Source organism: Macaca fascicularis, chromosome 7 (genome assembly GCF_037993035.2).
Source record: "Macaca fascicularis isolate 582-1 chromosome 7, T2T-MFA8v1.1".
NCBI lineage: Eukaryota > Metazoa > Chordata > Mammalia > Primates > Cercopithecidae > Macaca > Macaca fascicularis.
Window position 1 is genome coordinate 82,059,017 of NC_088381.1, and position 25,440 is coordinate 82,084,456.

At 34.7% G+C, this 25,440-nt stretch overlaps 1 long non-coding RNA gene across 1 annotated transcript in view; it reads left to right on the plus strand.

Moving 5' to 3' along the window:
- The first annotated feature begins 11,972 nt into the window (after positions 1-11,972).
- The window catches only part of LOC123574373 (uncharacterized), a 177,973-nt gene continuing 164,505 nt past the window's right edge, over positions 11,973-25,440 (plus strand). The window contains exons 1-2 of the long non-coding RNA XR_006699227.2: positions 11,973-12,163; positions 13,908-14,006. This is a non-coding gene — a long non-coding RNA (uncharacterized lncRNA). The remainder of the gene's footprint in view (positions 12,164-13,907; positions 14,007-25,440) is intronic.

The following is a 25,440-nucleotide window of genomic DNA, read 5'->3' on the forward strand; positions in this document are numbered from 1 at the left end:
GTCAGGAAACAACAAGTGCTGGAGAGGATGTGGAGAAATAGGAATCTTTTTGTACACTGTTGGTGGGAGTGTAAACTAATTCAACCATTGTGGAAGATAGTGTGGTGATTCCTCAAGGATCTAGAACTAGAAATACCATTTGACCCAGCCATCCCATTACTGGGCATATACCCAAAGGTTCATAAATCATGCTGCTATAAAGACATATGCACATGTATGTTTATTGAAGCACTATTCACAATAGCAAAGACTTGGAACCAACCCAAATGTCCATCAATGATAGACTGGATTAAGAAAGTGGGGCATATATACACCACGGAATACTATGCAGGCATAAAAAATGATGAGTTCATGTCCTTTGTAGGGACATGGATGAAGCTAGAAACCATCATTCTGAGCATACTATCGCAAGGACAGAAAACCAAACACCGCATTTTTTCACTCATAGGTGGGAATTGAACAATGAGAACACTCGAACACAGGAAGGGGAACATCACACGCTGGGGTCTGTCGTGGGGTGCAGGGAGGTGGGAGGGAGAGCATTAGGAGATATACCTAATGTAAATGACGAGTTAACGGGTGCAGCACACCAACATGGCACATGTACACATAGGTAACAAACCTGCACATTGTGCACATGTACCCTAGAACTTAAAGTATAATAATAATAACAAAAGAACTTAAAAAATTGTGATTACTTTATATGTAATAAAATTAATATATCTTAAATATACCAATCAATGAATGTTGACAAATGTATATACACTAATGTGGTCATTACACAAAAAAACATGTAGAACATTTTCATCACTCCTGAAATTTGCTTGTGCTCCTTTAGAGACAGTCCCCTTACCTGTTCCAGAAGCAACTGTAGTTCTAATTTCTACAAGTAAAGGCTTGTTTTACCTATTTTTAAATTTCATAACGATTAAATCATATAGTATGTTAAAAAAAAAAAAAGAAAAGCAGATTGTGGCCAATTTTCTGTTTGCGTGAGAGTAAGTTTCAGGTCCAGTTGTTAAACGTTAGCAAGGACTGAATGACAGTGACTTCTTGTCCACTCTCAGACTGATAGATTTGCTCTTCTTCACTAAGCGAAGTGTTGTTATGCCAGCGGTTTTATATTTTCAATCTATTTCAGCATTCTTAAAGTTAGTTCCAATTCATTCAGAAACGTCAATACGTGATAGGCTATTCATTGTATTTAGAATGACTCTATGATATAAATAAGCCAATTGCTCAGAAAATGAGTAAAAATAACTGCTATTTAAACACAGAAAACAGAAACTTTCCCTAAATTCTCAATCTCCAAAATATTTAATAGCCTTTCATGAAAACCTTTCATATTATCTTCCAAATAAATACCTAAAAGGAAACGAGAAGGATTGCTGTTCATAATATTGTAAATACAGGCTTGTGAGACACTATCAGAGCATATCCCCAACCTTACAGTTCACGGAACTCTCTTGCTCTCATTGAACCCAAGGGCATATTTTAGAGTACGAAATGGTGTGAATAGACAGCATAACCAATACCTTGGTATTATTCTTTAGACATAGCAAACCATATCTTTTGGTATGGTATATACTTTTAAATACTTTATCTTTTCTTACATTAATTTCCAGTATCTCACTTTTATGATATTTTCATAGAATGCTTATGTCTGTTTTCTTTCATTTTTTGCTTTTAAATATCTATTTTCATTTATGTTGTGTTTCATATAGGCAGCACATAAATGGACTTGTTTCTTTAGAGCCTGAAATTCTCTGTATTTTAAGTGTTTAGACAATTTACATTTAATGTAATTTTCAATTTATGTGGATTTAAGCCTTCAATCTTGCTATTATCCATCCCATTGAGTCATTGTTGCTTTCCCCCTCTTCTTCTGTTTTTGTATTGAATACTTTAGTTATTTCATTTTATTTCTTCTATTGGCTTACTCTACATCATGTTTAAGTGATTGCTGTAGAGAAGTCTCTGAGTATAAGGTAGGTTTATTTCTATTGATTTATTTTCAAATTCATTGACTCTTCTGTTAGCTCTATTGTGCTGTTAAAACACATTCTTGGAAGATTGTGCTTCAGTTACTGTGCTTCTTAGTTCTACAATTTTCATTTTGTTTCTTTTCCTATTTCCAGTCTCCTAATATTTCATATTTTAAAAATTTATTACATGAATATTATTATGACCTCAGTAATTGTAATTATAACAGCTGCTATAAATTCTTATTTGCTGAAAAGACTTCTGGCCAACAACAAATGAGAAGGTCATTCAACCCTCTCCACAACAAAATCAAATATAATGGTGGACAAAGTTGACAAAAAAAACCCACAACAACTTCAGCACCCTGGAAATCAGCTGATACCATACAACAACCCAAGAAGCATTTATGCTTGACCAGTTGCTGAATTTCAAGTAAAAGAAGTAAAAGTAATGTGATTCTGTCGGTTTCTTACCTGGAGATGTTCCCATCCTAGTTCTTCTGGTGTGAAGGTTCTACTACAGTGGAACAGACTGTGAGGACTGGCAGATGTTCTGACATAGCTAAATGGGTTTCATCTTTTCCCAGCAGTTGTTGAAGCACTCATTCAGCACCACCGTCAGTGGCAGGAACAATCTCAGTCATAGGTAAGCAGGGGGGACAGTGGCTCTACCAGTTTGGGGTTGTGGTTGTGGTAAGCACATCCCTGGTTGATGCATATGCCATGGAGATGAGAGGGTACCCAAACTATCCACATAGTCTTGTCCAACCTTGGGGTGTGCACATGCATAGAGAAGAAGTGAAAGAGCTGAGCAGAGAAGATAAGGTGAGACAGACATGACCATGGCCAAAGCTTTGAACACATGCCCTTGGCCATATGTAGGTCTCCTGCAGTGGCTGATCACTAAGCTCTATCAACACGGGGAAGCTCCAGGGTAAAACAAGAATGAAAATGAACAGAGGTACCAGAAACCACATAATATAAGGGAGAGACAATTCAGATTTGGCCTAGGAAAGTTAAAGAACAAATACATCAACAAGAGCAGTAACAAACTTCAGTAAATATAAGAGTGTTGGAGTGATTTTAGTAATATCAGAATCAATTATATTGAGATAGGAAATACTAGACACCAAAATAATGGAGACAAAATAAAAATTTATTTTATTTTGCTAATAGTTTAATGTATGAGGAAAACATAACAATTATAACAGGGCCTCAAAATATATGAAATAAATTATTACAAAATCAAATTTTAAAATAGTCATTTCAATTTTGATACTGGGAGACTTTAGCATCCCATTGAAAATAATTGATATCATACCTATGGATAAAATGAGCAAAAATATAAAACACCTTATCAACAGTTTCAACAAATCTGACCTAACAGGCATATACAAAACTCTCCAGAGAGGGGCCATATAGATATATAATATTTTATGTCACAGAAGATATTATTCAGGATGTATCATATACTAGGCCACAGAATAAGTCTTAATGACTTTCAAAAGATTAAAATTACACCTAGTGTAATAGCTGATTTAATGTAATTAAGTTAAAAATCAAAACCAGAAAGAAATCTGGGCTGGGCACTGTGACTCATGTCTGTAATCCCAGCACTTTGGGAAGCTGAGGCCGGCAGATCACTTGAGGCCAGAAGTTAGAGACAAGCCTCGGCAACATGGCAAAACCCCATCTGTACTAAAAATACAAAAATTAGCTGGGCACAGTGATGGCACATGCGCCTGTAGTCCCAGCTACTTGGGGAGGCTGAGGCATGAGAATTGCTTGAACCCAGAAGACAGAAGCTGCCGTGAGACAAGATCCTGTCACTGTAGTCCAGCCTGGGAGACAGAGAGATTCTGTCTCTGCCCCCCGACCCCTATGCCCCACAAAGAAGAAGGAAATCCAGAACTTATCCAAATACTTGCACATTTAAGTAACCTACTTCTAAGTAACCTATCGGTCAAAGAAGAAAGCCTATAGAAAATTTAAAAAAATTTTGAACTGAATAAAAATGAAAGTACATTGTATGAAAAATGATGGGACACAGCTAAAGTAGAACTTAGATGGGACTTTCTGTTTCAAATACTTATATTAGCCAAGAAAAGTCTCAAAGTAATCATCTAAACTTCTACCTTAGATAATTAGAAAAAAAGTAGAAAACAAAACTGAAGACAGGTAGAGTAAAAAGAATAATAAAAGAAAAGGAAAAAATGAAGAAAATCAATAAACTCAGAAATTGGTTTCTTAAAATTTCAAGAAAATTGATCATCCTTTAGCTAAACTAACAGAGAAAAAGAAAGAAGATGCAACTTATCAAAACTAGGAATGAAAAAATGGATATCATCATTAACTCTAACAAATGAATATGATTATAAGGGAATATGATGAACATATTTCTTCATATTTTATATTTTGATATGTCAGAAAATTAGACAGCAGAGATAAAATGACACATACCTTAAAAGACACAAATTACCAAAACTGGCTCAAAAAGAAATAAAACTTTTGAATACATTGATAACAAGCATAGAAAGTATATAATAACAAACATCCCTCTCTCCCAAAAATTTCAGGCTCAGAAGATTTCTTTGGTGAATACAATAAAATATTTAAACCAAACCAATCTTTTACAAGCTCTTTCAGATGATAGAGGTAGAGAAAACCTGTCCCAACTCATTCTAAGGATTCACGATTACTCCGAAACGGAGGCCTGATGAAGACACCACAATAAATTAAAACTGCAGACCAGGAACCCTTATAAACAGAAACACAGGTGTCTTTAAAAAATCAGTGAATGAAATCGAGCAACATATTACAAAAGCATCATATATCATGACAAATGAGGTTTACTCTAGGAATCAAAGCTTAGTTTAGCATCCAAAAAAAATTAATGTAATGTACCATATTGATAGAATAAAAAACAAAAATAGTATCCTTTTAATAGGTTAAGGAAGCATATTACAAAATTTAATACACATTCAACAATTTACCAATTTAACAATCATTCTGCAAATTGATTATAAAATGGAACTTCTCGATTTAATAAAAATATCTATTGAAAAATGCCTCACAGCTGACATCAAGCTTAATGGTTAAAGACCGAAGTGTTTCTAGCTAAGATGGGGGACATGACAAGTTTTTCCAGTCTCACTACTTTCTGTTCAACATTTTCCTTGATATCTAAGTAAATTTCATAGTGAGGGAGAAAAAGCACTGGGTTTGGAAAGGAAAATTTCAAGTAATTTTTTGCACCTAACTTGATACTTTGTGTAAAAAATCCTGAGGAATCACCTCAAAAACTACTAAAATAATTACACATTTGTAGCAAGGGCAGAAGATACAAATTCACTATCCAGAAATCAATTGCATTTTTGTTTACTAGCAAGGAACAATTCAAAACTAAAATTAAGAAAATAATTCAATTGATAACATCATAGAAAGAAAAAACACTTAGGAATAAATTTAATAAAATATTGCAAGATTTGTATATTAAGGAAAATAAAACATTGTTGAGAGGAATTAGAAAAAGATTTAAATAGAAGAACATTTATTCAATGTTACAGATTGAAAGACTTAACATTATTTTATTAAGACGGCAATTCTACCCCAAATGACCTACCAATTCTGTGCAATCCTGCAGACTTCTCTGTAGAATTTAACCGGTCAAATTTCAAACTTTGTATGAAAATGAAGAGTGCTTAGGACATCCATATCAATTTTGAAAAAGATAAAGTTGAAGAATTTACAATGTCTTCGTTAGTTCACTTTTGTCATAAAACAAATGATCACAAATGGAGCCATTTAAAACAAAAACCATTTAGTCCATGACAGTTCCGTGTATCAGAAGTGCAGCATGGCAGGGCTGATTTTTATACTCAGTGTATCACAGGAATGAAACAAAAGTGTCAGCTAGCTTTGTTCTCCACTGATCTCAAAGCTCATTCCTGTTCTTGAAAAATCTGCCTTCTTCCTGCTGCAGAACTGAAGCACCTGCTACCATGCTGCTATCACTTAGAAGCTGCTGTTTGCTTTTAGAGCCCTCCTGCATTTGTTTTCATAATGCTTCCTCTATCCTTAAGGAAGCAACGATGAACCACATCTTCTTCGCACACAAAGTCTCTCCTAGATATTCTCTACTACTGTCAGAGAAAGTCTGCTCTCAAAGCACTGGTGTCATTAGATCAGGTCCATGCAGAGGAGACTTTTTTTATTTTTTTATTTTTTATTTTTTTTGAGACAGAGTCTCACACTCTGTCACCAGGCTGGAGTGCAGTGGCACGATCTCGGCTCACCACAACCTCTGACTCCCTGGTTCAAGTGATTCTCCTGCCTCAGCCTCCCGAGTAACTGGGATTACAGGCACGTGCCACCATGCCCAAGAACTCTCTTTTGATTAAGTCAAAGCCAACTGATTAGTAACCTTAATCACACATGCAAAGTCACTATTACCAAGTAGTGTCTCATAATCTAGGCATAATATTTTATCATATTCATAGTCCCAGGGATTATGATGGGAAATCTAGGTCATTTTAAGGTGCTGCATACTATACTACCTTATAGAAAAGATTACCATAAAGTCAGATTAATCAAAAAGTGCTGTGATTATGCAAATATAGGCATTTAGATTAATGGGATAGATTTCAAATTCCATAGGTAAATTTGTACATCTATGGACAATTGGTATCTTTAACAAAGGTGTCAAGGTACTTCTATCAGGAAAAGGAGGGTCTTTTCAACAAGTGAAACTAAGACAAGTAGATACTGCATGCACAAAATGAACTTGATCTCTACCTCTCACCATTCACAAAGGCTAACTCAAAAAGGATTATAAACCTAAATGTAAGCGATAAAAAAATATAACTTTAAGATTAAAGATTTGTGAGAAAATCCTTTCTAACTCTCAACACAAAAAGAGTTGTTAGATATGACACCGAGGTCTTGATATACAGAAGAATAGTTGTACAAATTTCACTTCATCCACATTAAAAAGTTCTGCTTAAAAGGACAGTGTTAAGAGAATGAAAAGAGAAGTGAAAGCCTGAGAATAAATATTTTCAAATCATATATCTGATTTTAAAAAATCATAGATCTAAAATACATAAATGTCACTTACAATTTAATAATAAGAAAGTAAAACCTAATTTAAAACATGGGCAACAACTTCAATAATAGTTTCACCAAAGACCAAATAAACCCATGAAAAGACTCTCAACATCATTAGTCATTAAGAAATACAAATTTAAACTATAATGAGGCAACACTAAATATCCACTGGAATCATCATAATGCAAAAGTCAGACAAAAACAAGCATCGGTGTGACCATGGAGCAACAGGAACATTCATACATTGCCCAAGGGTATGTAAACTAGTACAGCTGTTTTGAAAACTCTTTGGCAGCTTCTTAAAAAATTAAACATAAACTAACCAAATAATCTGGAAATTCAACTTCTAGATAGCTGCCCAAAAGAAATCAAAAGAGATATGTTCATTTCAATGGCATAGATGCAAATATTTATGACAGCATTAACCATAATAGCCAACAACCTGGAAACAATTCAGGAGAAAGACATTCTAGAAGGATTTTTAAAAGATATGGAGAGATGAGAGGGCAGTGTACCTCTCTTCAGGGAATGGGTGTTAAGTGTAAACCTTATCCTGGATAGTAAGATTAGCATATTTTAAAACAGGGTCAAGAGAAATATTTAATTAATTCAAAATCACTTCTTTGGACACTTCTTGGGTACTAAGCTCTGTAGTCAGTACTTAGGACAGGCTTAATAACGTAAACTCATAAATAACTTGGTCTATAATATCTGCCTCTCCTTAGAAGTTCAAATACATATCTGTTTATGCATAATAATAATAATTAGTTGACATTTATTGAGTATAAATTTTTTTTATATCCTAGGCTCAGTACTTTACATACATTCACTTATTTAATTGTTGTCTACCTAGGTAATCCAATTATTATTTTTATTATAATGTTGCAAAGAAAAAAAAATAATGCCTAAGGAGGCAAGTTAGTTACTTGGTTAAGGTCATTCTGGGGTAAATGATGGAAGAAGGGCTCAGATGCTAGGCCTGTGTTAGTCATTAGAATGATAAAATAACAACAACAATAATAAAATCTTAACAACAATAATAAGAGAATCTAAGTAGTAGATTACTAATATTTTCAGTGTTGATGGGTGGGTTAGTTTCAAAGTTGAATAATTTTTTCTAAGACATCTTTTACCATCATCCAGATAATAAAACACACGTGTGGCATGTATGTGTTACACACATGTGCACATATATATGCACAAATATTCAAAGGATGTAGCTATATACCTTACATGTGTTCTATGGGGGATCACTATTTACATGTATATAGGGTTCTATGGGGGATCACTTTTCTGAATGTGGAGTGCATCCCAGGACTAGTCCTGCCTGCTTTCTGGGGGTGGCCCACAGCCTCTTTTTTGGGAGTCTTTTTGTCCAGCTGATCTTTTAAGGCTTTGTCTTTCTGGAGATTAGAGCAGGAGGAGCACAACTCATTTCCTTAAATGGGATGTATGCTTGGCTCTTCATTCCACATATAACTGTGTGGGAGCATTGGGATTCACTGTGTCAGCTTGTCAGGTAAAACATTATCTCAACACGGGCGATCCAAATGTGTGTCTTTGCCTAAGTACTTCAGTTTCTTCATTTGAGAAATAATAATCTCCTGTCTTATGTGGCTGACATGAGTTTTAGCTCATGCAATCAATTATTGAAAAAAAAAGGTCTTGTGAAGGTAAACTTAGAAAAACTATCTGTTCTATGTAGTGGGCTAATCTTGAATTTAGTCCTACCATCATTCACAGCTATACTGGTAAGTTTTTTGAATACTTTTCCTTCTTTAGAATTATTCTACCTACATTCTGTGAAGATAATTTTCTTAATGTGTTCCTTTGAGAATTAAATGCAAGGATGAGTACCCCTCCATGACACAAATATGAATTTTATAATCTAATATCCTGTAAAAGCTGACCTCTCAGTTGTCTTCGAGATAATTCTACTAATGTGGAAATAGTGTGAAACAAATAACTAAATAATATACAAATATATTTTTCTGAGCCTTTTTAAATCAAGAAATATAAGAAGAAAGCAAAGAAAGAAGAAAGGAGGGAAGGAAGGAAGGAAGGAATGAAGGAAGGAAGGAAGGAAGGAAGGAAGGAAGGAAGGAAAGAAGGGAGGGTGCGAGGGAGGGAGGAAAGAAGGAAAGAAAGGCAGGCTGATACATTTAATATCATTTAATAATAATAAATTTATAAAGAAAGAAAAAACAGTGTTCAAAGTGAATCTGAAAGAACAAAATTAAACCTTTCTCTACCTTTACGTAGTTCCCTCCTAGGCTGACTTTAACCAAGAAATCGCCATGGAGGCTTATTTGTAGGGGAATCGGCAGAGAGCATTTGGTCCAAGAGAATTTCAGCTCTTGTTTAATTTCTAGTTAAATGCCTGGGATTGGGGGATGACTACCCAAGACATTTCACTTAAAACAATGTGAAGTGGTCTCTCACAAACTGTTTTCTCTCCAGGAAATATTTAAAACTGTTTTCTCTCTCAGATGAATATTTAAAAAATGATGCCTGGCCTGCACTGTTCCCCAATTTTATCTGCTTAAAAAGAAATGTATAAGCTGCACCCTGACAAAAACTTCTTCCCTGCCTTCTTGGAATGATAAATTATTCAAGTGGTGTGCTCCGGAAAGAGCCACCAATGAGTTTACTATCTTGTTACAGTAAAGATATTTTCCTAATCTGGAGACATCTGAAAAGGTTCTTGAAATATGTGTTTATGTATCATTTTGAAACAAAATACATGTCTGTGTGAGTGTATACTTTGTATTATAAGCTTCTGGAGGATAGGAATCAAATCTCGTTAATTTGCTTTTAGGGGTACTTTATAAATTTTGGATACTCTTAAGTGAAAATTGTTTTTTAAAATAACTTATCTTGGCACAGAAACATCAGTAAAGTTGCATAGCCATATATTTTTCTCATATCAAGAAAGAGCACACATAACAAAACACAAGTTTTTTCTGCTATAAGTTATCATTACCATTGCCCCTTTATCAGTTTGGGGGCTCCCTGCTACTGAACACCTCAAAATCTGGCCAGAAGTCTAGAAATAGCTACTACTATTCTCTTTTTGTAAATAACTTTCCATAGATCAAGTCAAAGGAAAAACTGTTTTTCATATGTGAGTAATTTTCACTGATACACATTTCCCTGCATAGGAAAATGGTACTAATATAGCAATCTGAAAGTCCTTGTGATGAAAGCGTGTGTCACCATGTGCAAACTGTGAAATGTAATTGAAAGTAAAATGTTTAATTAAAATGGACATTTCTGAGCCTGCTTCTGGCAGCAGCCATCTTGCTGAAAAATTATATTTGTTACACTGTCAACCTGGGAGAACAGTTCAAGAGATTGTGAGTGCCAAGTTTCATCCAAAAGTAAATGGGGTGAAAATCAGAAAGAGAGCTTAAGTGCTGATCCTTTTGTCACTGTGCATGTCTCCAACACATGTGCCCTGGTACAGACCAGTCAGAACAAGGGGACCTGCCATGTGTAGCTGTTCCTAAGTAAATATTAATTATAGCAAATCATCCTTTTCTGTCCAAATAATTGTCCTTTTCACTTATGTCAGCAAGTTTCCTTAACAATTGGGGTTTCAGATACTGTGCAGTTATTATACAGCTTGAAATGTGAGGATACTCATCATTTCCAAAATTATTTCTCTGTTGAGACCACTGGGATCTTCTTCTACCACTCCCCAATAAGAGCCACTGATCCTAGATAATTCACAGACTTGAGTGGATATGAGCTTCACTGATGTCTTCAGTGCAAATGTGAGAAATGGATTGGAAAACAAAATTCTGTCTGGCACCCAAAGGGCAGCTTCTCCTGCCTTGGGTTTTGGGTATCAAAGAGCCCCTGGCCTGAATGGGCAGGTTGGATCATCCAGGAAGTATCACAGTTTCCAGAAGTTTCCTCCTTAGAGAAAATTCTCTTTGACATTTTATAAAGGGCAAATGAAATAAACTTCCTTTCTATTTCATCTCTCATTTAATCCTCTATAATCTCAGTAGCAAGTAGTGGATCCCGTGATACAACAGAATATGTGTACTGCTTCATAAAGGCAAAAGTCCCAACTTTTATCCTTTTTTCAATGTTATTAGGCTTACTTGTGCTTTTTATATGTCTATCTGCTCCTGAGTCCAGCGACCATCTCCAAAAATGAAGAAATGAAACAAACCAACAAATAGATAAATAAAAGATCTGTAAATGTAAAACCTATTAAAAATGTCAATAGCAAAGTATTGTGGAATAAATTCAGAAGATTTGATCACTGTTCTGTAAATCATGATTTGGGCATGAAAACAACTCTTATTGTCTAGATCCAGCAACCATGATATTTGATCATTTTTTCCTACCTCACCTTGTTTAGTGAGCTCTTTCTCAATAATATGTTCTTTATTGTGAAAGGAATGCTCTTTAAATTTACTTTCTTTATGATGTGATTATAAATTTTCATGGCATCCCTAATGAATCATCTCTTTTGGCCCTGGACAGAAGGATAACAATTTCTATAATGCACACATTTCATTTAAGGTGAAACCAAAAGACGATTTATCAATCAGGACAGGGTTTTCAATATAGTGAGAGGTGAAACCAGCTGGACTTCTGGGTGGGGTGGGGACTTGGAGAACTTTTCTGTCTTACAAGAGGATTGTAAAATGCACCAATCAGCACTCTGTAGCTGGGATTGTAAAATGCACCAATCAGGGCTCTGTAACTAGCCAGAGGTTTGTAAAATGCACCAATCCGCACACTGTACAATGGACCAATCAGCACACTGTAAACTGGACCAATCAGCACTCTGTAAAATGGACCAATCAGCAGGGCATGGGCAGGAACAAATAAGGGAATAAAAGCTGGCTACCCCAGCTAGCAGCAGCAACCAGTTCAGGTCTCTTTCCACTCTGTGGAAGCTTTGTTCTTTCGCTCTTGACAATAAATCTTGCTGCTGCTCGCTCTTTTGGTCTGTGCAATCTTTAAGAGCTGTAACAGTCAGGCGAAGGTCTGCAGCTCCATTCTTGAAGTCAGTGAGACCACGAACCCACTGGAAGGAACAAACTCCAGACATAGTAGGGTGAACTGCAATCATTTCTCCTTATATGTAAACGAATCTTTGGCACATTTTCTGCCTGAAACATCCAATAACCCTTTAAATAGGAGGTTGCTTTTAATTTGTACATGATCTAGACCATGGTACTTTTCTTCTGACAACAAACGTAAAATTTAGCCTAAGCCATAATATGGAAATATTTAGTGAGTATGGAAATATATTAGCTAGATTATTTTACATATGCTAAGCAAAACAGACTACTTAATTTGAACTTAGATTAGTCGTTGTTTCCTGGGTTTTGCCACTTATCATTCAAATTTTTAAAGAGATTTCAGGGATGCTAACATGAGAAATCCTCTTCCTTTTTGGGGGGATTTACTTTAGTGAGCCACCTGCCTCATACCATAAACATATTTATTGCTCACACCTTTGACAAGGTTTCAGTCCTAGATTTCAATGGCTTCAGCAAGGTGTTCATGATTGGAAAATCCCGAGTCCCATGGGGTAAATATCTCTCCCAAAATGTTCTATCTCCACAGTCTTGTGAAAACAGAAAACTACATGAACAGATTACAAACCTATTCAGGAGAAGCCGACAACAGGGGAAGAAAACCTTCTGCAAAAATACTTTTGAACTTCAGAGGAGGAGACACATGCTCCGTCCATGGAACTAGAAGAAATAGAAGGTTTTTTTTCTTAACAGACATATGTAGAACATTTGTTTCCATTTTATTTCTGCTGTCATAATATGATGGTTTTATTCAGTTTTTAAACATGCTTCAGCTGGAAACACTACATCTTTAAATCAGGCAACCCTGGCTTCAGTGTGAATTCCCTTGCCGCACTCCCTCACCTTACCCAGGTGCATGTTAAATCAGTATTAATGACAATATCATTCTTGTGCAGTCATCTCCTGCCTGCAATTTGGTTTTAATTACCCGCCACGTTGTCTTTCCCCCTCACTGACAGCCATTAAATAGGGAATGACACCGGAGCCATAGTTGGGTGGAATATTCACTTCACCAGATTTCATCCCCTTCATAAAGCAGGCTGCAGTGCCTCCTAGTGGCAGAGATCAGAAAGGAAATTGTAGACTTTCTGGGCACTCTGTAGGTGAATTTGGAGATCTGGGCAGATTTGTAACAGAAATGACTACATTTAAAGAAAAAAAAAGTTTAAAGAGCACCTATTGATTAAAGGACAATAAGTGCGATTTGGTAAGTTGCTTTAGAAATTGATATATAACTATAAATCGAGGCACTATTTAAGCCTTGTCTGACCATCTAAAAAAGTGAAAATGAGGATTCAGAAACAACAAACTTGTGGAATAAAACATAACTGACAAAGTTCTCAAGGCCAGTTGTTCAACAAAGGTGAGCTGCAAGTGCCCAGTGAATTAGAACTTCGGCCCTTTCTATTTCCTCTTTCGTCACAGCACGGGTCGTCTTGTTTTCGTTTTTGTTTTTCTTTCTTATTTTCTCTTTTATTCCATTTTACAAAATATTTTTATATATGATTTTAAAACATTATTCTAAACTACAAATGCATAAATATCTGTTAACAGTATCTTTTTGGTACAATTTGGTCCTTAAGTGTTTTTTTTTTTTTTTTTTTTAAACAAAGTTTTTCCTTAAAGAGGAGTTTAAAATTGAAATGTTTGTCTAAATGTTCAATTCAGACACTGTGCAGATGCTCTGGATTGAAGGTATTCATAAAATGGCTATCACATTTTGAATCTTTGAAAATTTTGGTTAAATCTGCAGGCATGTGCTTTTGCGGGAAGGACGTTGGACTCTTGCAGTATAAATTAAAAACATCGCTTATAAACAATACATCGCAGCACACTCGCAGAGAGAGCACTGGTAAGATGTCACGTTTGGTTTTTACTTTCTGATTTTTCTCTCTACCAACTTCTTGGTTTAAAGGTTGCAGATCTATGAGCTGCTCTTTCACAGTTGCTAACGCTGTTTCCTAGCCTCTTTCAACAAGCATAATTACTCATTTTACGTGCTGCTAAATGAGAGTCATAGCTAACTGTTTTAATTAGAATTTTAAGTATACATAGTATATGCAATAACTTGTACATACATTTATTGTGTGCATTTGTGTTTGTGTGTGCATGTTTGTAAAAATCCAAACATAAAAATAGAGAAAACAATAATTATAGTTCATCTCAGTCATTCCCCATCCTCCAGATGAGCAGGGCAATGATAAATAGAAATGCATCCGCGGTTATTGTTGCATATTTTAATAATAAGTTTATATTTTTATGTGAGATTGTGAATACTTTCTTGGTAAAAAGGGAAGTGCCTTGTAGTAAACTAAAACAATGTTAAGCAAATTATATTGGTTAGAACTTGATCTTGAATTGAAAAAGCAAAGACTTTGGAATGAGAACTTTTTTGCTAAATGAGAATCGTCAGATTGCCTCATAAACTGATTTTTAGTACCTTTGATAGCATCACTAAAAGAGTAAAAATATTACTCCCTTTAAAATTTAGGAAATTAACATTTTAGAGGGAAAATGTGCTCATGTGATTCATGCTTTTCTTTCAAAGAGAACAATATTTGGTCTTTTGAATGTTGCCTGAATTGATTTGATTTATTGTTTTAAGGAATATTTTACATCATTAAATAACAGCTAGGAAAATGGTTATTCCTTCCAGATTGAAATGGGAAGCTCACAAATGCAATGATGACGGCTTAATCTCTGATACTGCTTACATATATTGGTTTACAGCTATATTGAGTCCAGTTAGACTGATTTTTTCATTCCTAATATGAAACTTGATGCTAGGAAATCTGATAAGTGAGTTTCATTTCCCTGGAAATTTATTGCTTCTGCATCCAAGTGCAAAGAAATAGCACAAGTAAAAACAATGAGGAGTCTGTACGCAAGGCATTAATGAGGGCCACTGTTTTCTCACAGAGATTCTGCATTGGGAAAAAAGAGGTTTCAAGCCATTAACATTACAAAACACGCTATTCCTTTTAGAATCGATATCATTTTCTTTTGTCAGAATGGTGTAATATCAAATCAGCATATTGTTCAGGCCTGTTAGATCAAGAAAGAGAAACATTACAAATGACGAGAGGGTGTTTATGTGCCATTCTCATGGCGCTTGGGTAGAGAAACGGCCGAGTGGCCTGTGTAGTGGGGCAGCGCTAACCCTCAAAGCCCTTTGCTGGCTAACCCCACCCCCTCTCGACCCTCTCACCTGCAGCTTCTGTCCCAGAGCCCTCACCCTTTTCATCCCTGCAACATGCTTTGCATATTCCCATCGCCACTCGGTTGTCTATGCCTATTGCTTAGTACGTTACAGATGGGATAACAGAAGCTGAGGAACTTTGCGGAGAGCAAACAGTATCATTCCATTAATTAAACCAGTGACTAAAATCGTTCAGTAACTATAAAAGGCTAGGCATCATGGGAGTGACATGACAACAATATTAATGATATTTATTGAGTGTCCTCTGTATGCCAGATCCTGCACGTAAAGTATCTTACTTCCCAGCACTTTGGGAGGCCAAGGCAGGCAGATCACCTGAGGTTAGGAGCTAGAGACCTCTAGCTCTAGACCTCAACATGGTGAAAACCCCGTTTCTACAAAAAATACAAAAATTAGCTGGGTGTGGTGGTGGGTGCTTGTAATCCCAGCTACTTGGGAGGCTGAGGCAGAGGAGTGGCTTGAACCTGGGAGGCAGATATTGCAGTGAGCCAAGATTGCACCATTGCATTCCAGCCTAAGCAACAAGAGCAAAACTCTGTCTCGTTTTTTTTTTTTAAAAAAGGCATCTTACTTTATACCAATAGCAAATCCATGAGGAATGTTTAGACCATGACGTTGAGGCCCTGAGGGGAAAGGCTTGTCCAAAGCAAGGTCACCAATGAGAACAGGCTGGGCTATGAGACCTCATCCTGACTACAAATTGATTCATTTTTTAAAGAACTGAACAGTGATTGCTGATTTCAAGAACTTAGACTGCCAATTTCCATATGTAAAGAATGATAACTGATGTGATACCAGGGTAAACAGTAGGACATATATGATAGTAAGGGCTGAAGCCATCTCAATCAGGGTGAAAGTCATTGTCTGCTAGACATGACAGGAGAGACTCAAATGGCACAATGTGGGTGTGTCAAAATGTGGGAGAAAAGTATTCCTAGGGGGTGGAGGATGAGGGATGTGGTCAAGTTGAGAATATTCATGCACACTCACACATACAGATATACACAGGCACACACAGGAAATGGGAGTGGGGGCATACGTTATTTGGAAAGAGAAAATAAATTAGTCTCATTGAATAATTTTTTCTTTCAAGACGGTGTTTCTCCAGCTGGTTGTGCTTCAAATGGCAAAAGGTGCTTTGGGATTGGGTTGGTTGTTCACTTCATTTGATCAGATAAGTTCAAATTGACTGAAATCAGGCCGGTTTCTTTAATGCAGGCCTTCTCAGAGCCTTTATTATGTTAAAGTACAGTATGAATACTTAGAGAAGCTTAGAATATGTTTCTCGATCTAATTTGACCTCAATTTTAATTTTATTATAGAACTCTGTGAGAAAAAGCTTATAGACACGTTGTAACAAACACTGTGGCCAAGAGGATAGGCAATTAGAGTTCACGAACAGGAACCCTTAGAGACTAGGTAAGACAGACTTGATCCTGTAGGCAAGGAAAAGCCACCAAAGATCTTTGCAAGGGAAGATGATTTTTTACTATTATTTTAATGATAGTTCCAATCTCCAAGGTTGAGACAGCAAGAGTAGCATATTCTCAAACACTGTGGGGCCAAACTTGTCAAAACAAACACTATACACTCCCTTCTTGGTTTACATCGTTAGCAAGCATGTGCTTTGCAATGATGATTTACTGGAATTAGTCCAAACACCGTGGTTGGAAGTAACCTGAACTCTACAGGTTTTATGAAGTACTGGGCTGATATTTGAATCTTGCTGAGTATTAAAGATAACAAAGAAAATAAGCTGGTGTAGATCACTAAGCAAAATCTCTCAGAGGTTTTTGAGCACATATGGCATCTCACGAGAAGAAAACAGGAATTGTGAGCCCAAATAAAAACTAAGGCTGCCTTGGGGAGCTCAGACGTTTGTCGCTCTTAATTAATACTTGCAGCTCTGGATTATGAAGGTTCCAGACTTTTCCCCAGAAAATAATTTTCTAAACATTGCACTTGTCCGTGTAGATTTTTAAGAGCTTACAAGAATATAGAAGTGCAGCAATGGTTGTCATTCTAATGATGTTATCAGATATTGAGCCATAGTGAAACCCGTAGATGCTCAAAGAATGATAAAAGATGAATGTGTGTAGTCACATCTGTCAGGGACTGTTCCAAGAACCTTCAACCTATCTGCACATGTCATTCTCATAACAATCTCAGAACAAGTGCTATCAATTATGCTTGTTTTCCTAATAAGAAAACTGAGTCATAGGTTAAATACTAATAGTTTGCCAAGATCTTACAACTAGGTAAGTTAGAGTAAGATGGAGTTAATTAGAGTTAGGCTTAGTTGGGGCTGGGTAGGGTTAGTAAGTGTCAAACTCAGGCAGTCTGACCCAGATCCATTGCCCTTAACTACTCTCAGCCACATGCTGGTTAAGGATGTGGTTTACAAAGATTTCCCTGTCCCTTCTGTTTTGATAATATAACATTAATAATAGCTAACAGATTTAATTATGCACCAGGACTGTATTAAACATTTAACTGTTTATCTAATATAATTCTTATAACTATTCTATAAGACATGCCAACTTATTAACCCCATTATATATGTATGAGAAAACTGAGATACAGAAGAGTGAAGTCCATATTCAAACTCACACAGCTAGTAAGAGTTAATTCTGGAATATGAATCTAGAGCTGACTCCAAAAACAGTTGTTGCAACTACTTATTCTATGTAATCATAGCCTTTGGAATTTGTTAAATAAATTACAGATGAAAATCCCAGATCAGATCTCGTATTTCGTGCTTTTCATTTTCTTCCTTTACCAAGGAAGATTGTGGAAAAATATTACTCCTAGATCCCTATGCTTTTGTGAGCTAAATAGGTTTACCTATGATTCATCTACAAAATTCATTATGACCTTTAAAAATAGCTCCTTTCATTCACTTCTTTTAAAAAATGTTCTAAATAAACACAAATTATACATGGATGAATTTTTTTCCTGAAAGCCAAACACTAATAAAGCTCAATTGCCCTATTTGTAGCATTTTTTCCCTGTACTGATCAAGACAATTGAAAGAAAATAGATATGCAAGTATGGCAGGTTATATATAATAATATACCAGTTGAATACTCCAAAAATTGAGAGTTACAAATACCACAATCAAAATGGAAGATTTGTACACTCAAATGATTTCTTACATTGTCATTTTTCTTTGAAGAAATAAGTTAAATATTTCTTTATGAATTATTTGCCACAAAAGGAATTGCTAATAAGTAAATGCTATACATAATTTATCTCTTGAATTAAAATTTTAAACCATTTACAGTGAGTTTTCTTGTTTTCTTTATGTTCTGACATTTTCTCCAAATTGTTGAAAATGTTGGTATGGGGCTTTCAGATTCTGATTTTCCAGTCTGTAATAAGTGTATTACCATATGTCAATATTTCCCTATAAAGCACTATCATTAAGTAAAATATTAATATTTTTATCATCAACAAACTTTTCATTTTCAAGTATGTTTGGAAAGCTTGGAATACCAGTAGATTTTTCTTTTTCTTTTTCTTTTTAAATTTCCTTTACATTTATCTTCTAAAGGTTTATAAATATTTTAATTTAAAAAATTGACAGGTAACATTGTATTTTTTGTTGTGAGCCACATGATGTTTTGAAGTATTTATACATTATGGAATGGTTAAATCTATCCAAGTAACAAATACATCCATCTTCCCATCCTCCTGTGTGCTCTAAATCCCCAGTTTCTGATAACTGTAATTATACTCTGTTTCTACAAGATCAACTATTTTAGAGTCCACATATGAGTAAGATCATGCAGTATTTGTTTTCTGTGCCTGGCATATTATACTTAGCATAATGTCCTTCAGGTTCATCCATGTTGTTGCAAATGGCAGGATTTCATTATTTTTTGTTGTTGTTGAATTGTATTCCATTGTGTGTATGTACCACATTTTCTTTATCAATTTATTCATCAGTGGGCACTTGTGTTGTCTCTATATCTTGGCTATTGTGAATAGTACTGCAATAAACACGGGAAGGTGGATATCTCTTTAATGTACAGATTTCATTTCCTCTGAATATATGCTCAATAATGGGATAGCTAGATCATATGGTAGTTCTATTTTGAATTTTTTGAGGAACCTTCATGCTGTATTTCATAGCAACTGTATCATTTTACATTACAATTAACAGTGTGTTTTGTGTTACAATCAACAATTCTAAGTTCTCCACATCCTCAGCAATATTTGTGTTGTTTTTCATTTTGTTTTGTTTCTATAGTGGTCATGTTAACAGGTATAAGGTAATATTTTCTTGTGGTTTTGATTTTTATTTCCCTAAGGACAAGTGATATTGAACATCTTTTTATATTCTCATTGGTCATTTGTATATCTCCTTTGGAAACTGTCTGTTAAATCTAGTGCTAATTTTTAAATTTGACTAATTGGTGTTTTTTGATGTTGAGTTATAGGAGTTTTTACATACCTGTGAGATTTATCCCTTTTCAGATACATATTTTGCAAATGTTCTCATTCCATAGGTTGCCTTTTAACTCTTTTGATTGTTTCCCTTGCTGCACAGAAGTTTTCAAGTTTGGTGGTATCATTTATCTATTTGTGCCTTCTTGCTAGTGCTTTTGATGTGGTAACCAAGAAATCATTGTGAGATCCAATGTTACAAAACTTTTTTATTCAACTTTGTTTTTCCCTAGGACTTTTATGGTTTCAAGTTTTATGTTGAGGCTTTTATTCCATTTTGAGATAAATTTTGTATGTGGTGTAAAGTAGGGTTCCACTTCATTCTTCTGCAAGTGAATTCTATTGCTTGAGAAGTACCACTTTAGTTTACACTAAATATTCCCCAAATATCTAGTTTACTAGTACTATAGTTATATTTAAAATAACTTATTAATTAATAAACACATTAAGAAACCAGGAATGAACAAAAATATCTAGAGTTGACTTATCCTTTATAAACTCAATTTTCTTCTTGAAAACAGCCACAATAAGTAATTGCATTTTCAATAACAAATTCAAGCATTACAAATATACATTAACTTTCCTATCACTATTTGTTGAAGAGACTATTCTCCATTGCAAAGACTTAGCAGTTTGTCAAAGATCATTTCATTATAAATGTAACAGCTTTTTAAAAGGATTTTTTTCTATTTTGTTTCATAGACCCATTGGTCTATCTTTATGCCATTACCATACTGTATTGATCATAGTAGCTGTGTGATATGTTTTGAAATTAGGAAATATGAGGGCTCCAGGTTTTTTTTTAATTTTCTCAAGATTGTTTTGGCTATTTGTAGTCATTTTTTTTTTATATTTCTGCAAAAATGTCATTGGGATTTTCACAGAGATTGCATTGAATCTGTAGATGACTTTGGGTACTATGAGCATTTTAAGAATATGAAGTCTTCCAATACATGAAAACAAGATGTCTTTCTGTTTACTTATATCGTCTTTACATTCTTTAAGCAATATTTTGTAGTTAAAATGTACAGGTGTTTCACCTTCTAGGTTATATTTTTTCCTAAGTATTGTTTTATTCTTTTTGATACTATTATAAATGAATATTATTTTCTTTTCAGATTATTCATTGTGATTGTATGGAAATGTCACTGATTTTTGAATGTTGACTTGTACCCTCAACTTTGCTTAATAGAGTGATGTCATTTGGTCCTGTGCTTTCCTTTGTTGGGAGAATGTTTTTTATTATTACTGATCAATTACTCATTCAATCTCCTCATTAGTTATAGATTTTTTATCTCATCATGATTCAGTCTTGGTTGATTGTATGTTTCTAGACATGTATACATTTCTTCGAAGTTATTCAATTTTTTAGCATGTTATTGTTCATAATAGTCTCTTATGATCCCTTTTCTTTCTTTGGCATTGGTTGTAATGTTTCCTCTTTTATTTCTAACTTTTGTTAATTGGGTCTCTACTTGTAGTCCAGCTAAAAATCTGCCAGTTCTGTTAATCTTTTCAAATAACACACTTTATGTTATGGATTTTTAATTTTTTATTATTTATTGAGTTTATTTCTGCTCTATTCTTTATTATCTCCTTCCTCTGCAAACTTCAGGTTTAATGTTCTACATATGTCTGTTGGTCCAGTTTATCCATAGTGTTGTTCAAGTCCTCTATTTTCTTGTTAATCTCTCTGGTTGGCCTATCTCTTATTGAAAATAGGGTATTCAAATCTCCTACAATTATAATGTTGCTCTTTATATCTCTCTCTTCATTACTGTCAGGGTTTGCTTCATATATATGAGTGCTCTGCTATTAGGTGCATATATAGTTACAACTGTTATGTCTTCCTGGTGAATTAAACCTTTATAACCATATTGCACTTCTTTGTCTCTTGTGATAGTTTTTGACTTAAGGCCTATTCTGTCTGATGTAAGTATTGTCAACTCTCCTGTCTTTTGATTAAAATTTGCATGGAAAATCTTCCATCTTCTTGTTTTCAGCCTATGCATGTCTTTTTATTTAAAGTGAGTCTCTTATAAACAGCATATAGTTGGATCTTGATGTTTTTTAATTTATTTAGCCACACTGTGTCTTTTGATTGATGAGTTTAACCCATTTATAAAGTAATTACTGAATTATTATTGCCATTTTGTTAACTGTCTTCTGTATGTATGGTATTGGTTTGGTCCCTTTTGTTCTCTCTTGCTGTCTTCCCTTGGGTTCATTGATCTTTTGTAGTGTCATGCTTTGATTTCTTTCTCAATGGATTTTGTTCATCTTCTATAAGTATCTTCTTTGTAGTTATCATGTGGATCACATGCAATATCTAGAATTGTAGCAATCTATTTTAAAATGAGAATGACTTACTACAATTATATACAAAACTACTCTTTCATATCTCCTCCCAACATACTTATTGTTACTGATGTTACAAATTACATTTTTTAAAACTATTTTGTATTCATTAACATTGTTTTACAGTTTTAGTTATGCTTATATTGCTTACATTTTTTACTTGAACTAAAAGTGCTCTATGCAACACCATTACAATATTATAGAATTCTGTATTTATCTCTATATTTACCTTTACCAGACAGCTTTATGTTTTTATATGCTTTTATGTTACTACATAGTGTCCTTTTTGTTCAATGCAAAGGACTATCTTTGGTAGTTCTTATATAGGTATGGTGGTGAAGAACTCCCTCTGCTTTTGTTCAACTGGGAAGGTCTTTATTTCTTTTTGGTTTATGAAAGATAGCTTTGCCAGATACAGTGTTTATGTTTGAGAGCAATTTTTATTTACTTTTGCCTTTTGAATGTATCATCCCACTCCCTTCGGCCTCTAAAGTTTCTGCTAAAAAATCTACTGATAATCTTATGGCAGTTCCTTTTATGTGATGCCTTGCTTTTCTCTTACTAGTTTCAAGCCTCTCCTTTCACTTTTGTCAGTCTGATTATAATGTGTCTTGTTTTGTATCTATTTGGGTTTTTCTTAGTTAAAGTTATTTGAGCTTCTTGAATTTAATGTGGTCTGCTTTCTTCCTCACATTTCAGATAATTTTGGCCACTGTTTCTTCAAATAAACTCTCTGCTCTAATCTTTCTCTCTTCTCTTTCAGACACTCACATAATGTGTATATTGATCTGCTTGTGGGTGTTGGTACATCAATTAGACTTTCCTTACTTTTCTTTATTCTTTTTTTTCTTTTTATTATTCTGACTTGATAATTTCAAATGACCTGTGTTAGAGTTTACTGACTATTTTTTTGCTTTGTGAAATCTGCTGTTGATCTGCTGTAGTGAATTTTTCAATTCACCTATTGTATTTTCCAACTCTAAAATTACTTCTCTTTTTCTCATGTAGTTTCTATCTCTGTACATATTCTTATTTTGCTCACTTGTGGTTTTTCTGATTTCATTTAGTTGTCTATCTGGCATTCTCTTGTAGCACACTGAGCTTCTGTAAAGCAATTATTTTGAATTCTTTTTTAGATAGTTTGTAAATATCAATTTCTTTAGAGTCAGTTCCTAGAGATTTAGTTTGTTCCTTTGCGTCATGTTCTCCTGTTTCTTCATGTGCCTTATTTTTTGTTGTAATTTTTTATTTGAAAAAACAACTAATACTTCCAGTTTTTACAGACTGATTTAAAATGAGAACAACTTAACTACAATTACATACAAAACTACTCTTTCATATCTCCTCCCAACATACTTGTTGTTACTGATGTTACAAATTACATTTTAAAAAATATTTTGTATTCATTAACATTGTTTTACAGTTGTAGTTATTCTTATGCTTATATTGATTACATTTTTTAGTTGAATTAAAAGTGTTCTATGCAACACTATTACAATATTATAGAATTCTGTATTTATCTCTATATTTACCTTTACCAGAGCGCTTTTTGTTTTTATATGCTTTTATGTTGCTACACAGTGTCCTTTTTGGTCAATGCCTCTTGAGTTGGATCTTTATTTCATACAGGGGAATACCTTCATCAATCAGCATGGCTAGAGATTCCGAGGGCCTCTCAAACATGTTATGGAAATACATTTTCTCTGATCTTGTGCATGTAATTTCCATATTAGAGAGATTTGCTGGTGTCTTTTTTAGGAGCTTGTGGGCTCTTGCTCTCTCTTGTGTCTGTCTGTGGTACTGCAGGTCCTCCAGAACTATATGCCAAGCTCTCTTTTGTTCTTCGCAGTCCCCAGGTATTCAAACGATGACAGCTCCTCATCAGTGCCCTAAGTGACATGAGACAAGTCAGTCCCTTAGGTAACCTCTTAAAAAGCTAAAAACATTGGACATATATTCCATTCTTCTCTTTCCATCTCATCGTAGAAGTCATGAGCAGCATACTTTTTCCTAATTGAGATGAGCTGTTTTGGCCTTTGTCCACAATGTGACAAGTACTGGCACTTCTGGCACTGCAAGAAGCCACTGAACTCTCTTTTGTACTAAGTGGCGACCAGTCATCCAGAGTATATTGGTTCTATATCAGTACTCTGAGTCAGGTGAAAAAAAATATCAGTCTCTTGGGCAACCTTCCAAAAATCTCTCTCACACACACACACACACACGCACACACACACACACACACCTGTTTTCTATTCCTGTATTTTTTTCTTTAAGCTAAATTAGAAGATGATTAGTTGCTTCAAGTTATAATTTATATAGCAATATTTTAAATATTTTTGGAAAAAAATATTCACTTCATAAATGGATTTGGAAATAGATTCCTTAAATAGAAACTTGAAAATATTTTATTTCTTTAAATTTTATTTCTTTAAAAAATTCATTTTATATTCTGCTTTTTTTGAGAATGTAGTTTCAGTGCAAACCAGATTACTTCTGTAAATATGGAGAAAATGGTCATCTTAGTATATCAAATATAGTGAAAGAAACCAAAATTCCACTGCTTCAGAAGTATCACTTAAGTTCACACTAAATATTTTTCTGAGGAAATATTCAGTTTCGTAATGCTATAGTTATATTTAAAATAACATCTTAATAAACATGATAAGGAACTAGAAGTGAACAAAAATATCCAGAGGTCACTTATTCTTTGCAACCTCAATTTTCTTTTCTTTTCTCTCTTTTTTTTTTTTTTTTGTGAGAGACCAGAGTTTTTTAAATACTCAAATCAGTCTCCCCAAGCCTTAGGGGAGCAGAGTTTTTAAGGATAATGTGGTGGGTGGAGGGAAGCCAGTGAGCCAGGAATGCTGATTGGTCAGGGATGAAATCATAGGGAGTCAAAGCTGTCTTCTTGTGCTGAGTCACTTCCTGGATGGGGGCCACAAGATCAGATGAGCCAGTTTATTGACCTGGGAAGTGCCAGCTGATCCATCAAGTGCAGGCTCTGCCAAATATCTCAAGCACTGATCTTAGAAGCAGTTTAAGGAGGGTCAGAGTCTTGTAGCCTCCAGCTTCATGACTCATGAACTATAATTTCTAATCTTGTGGCTAATGTTAGTTCTACAAAGGCAATCTAGTCCCCAGGCAAGAAGGAGGTCTGCTTTGGGAAAGGGCTGTTACCGTTTTTGTTTAAACTTTAAACTGTGTTTCTCCCGAAGTTAGTACAGCCTATGCCTAGGAATGAACAAAGACAATTTGG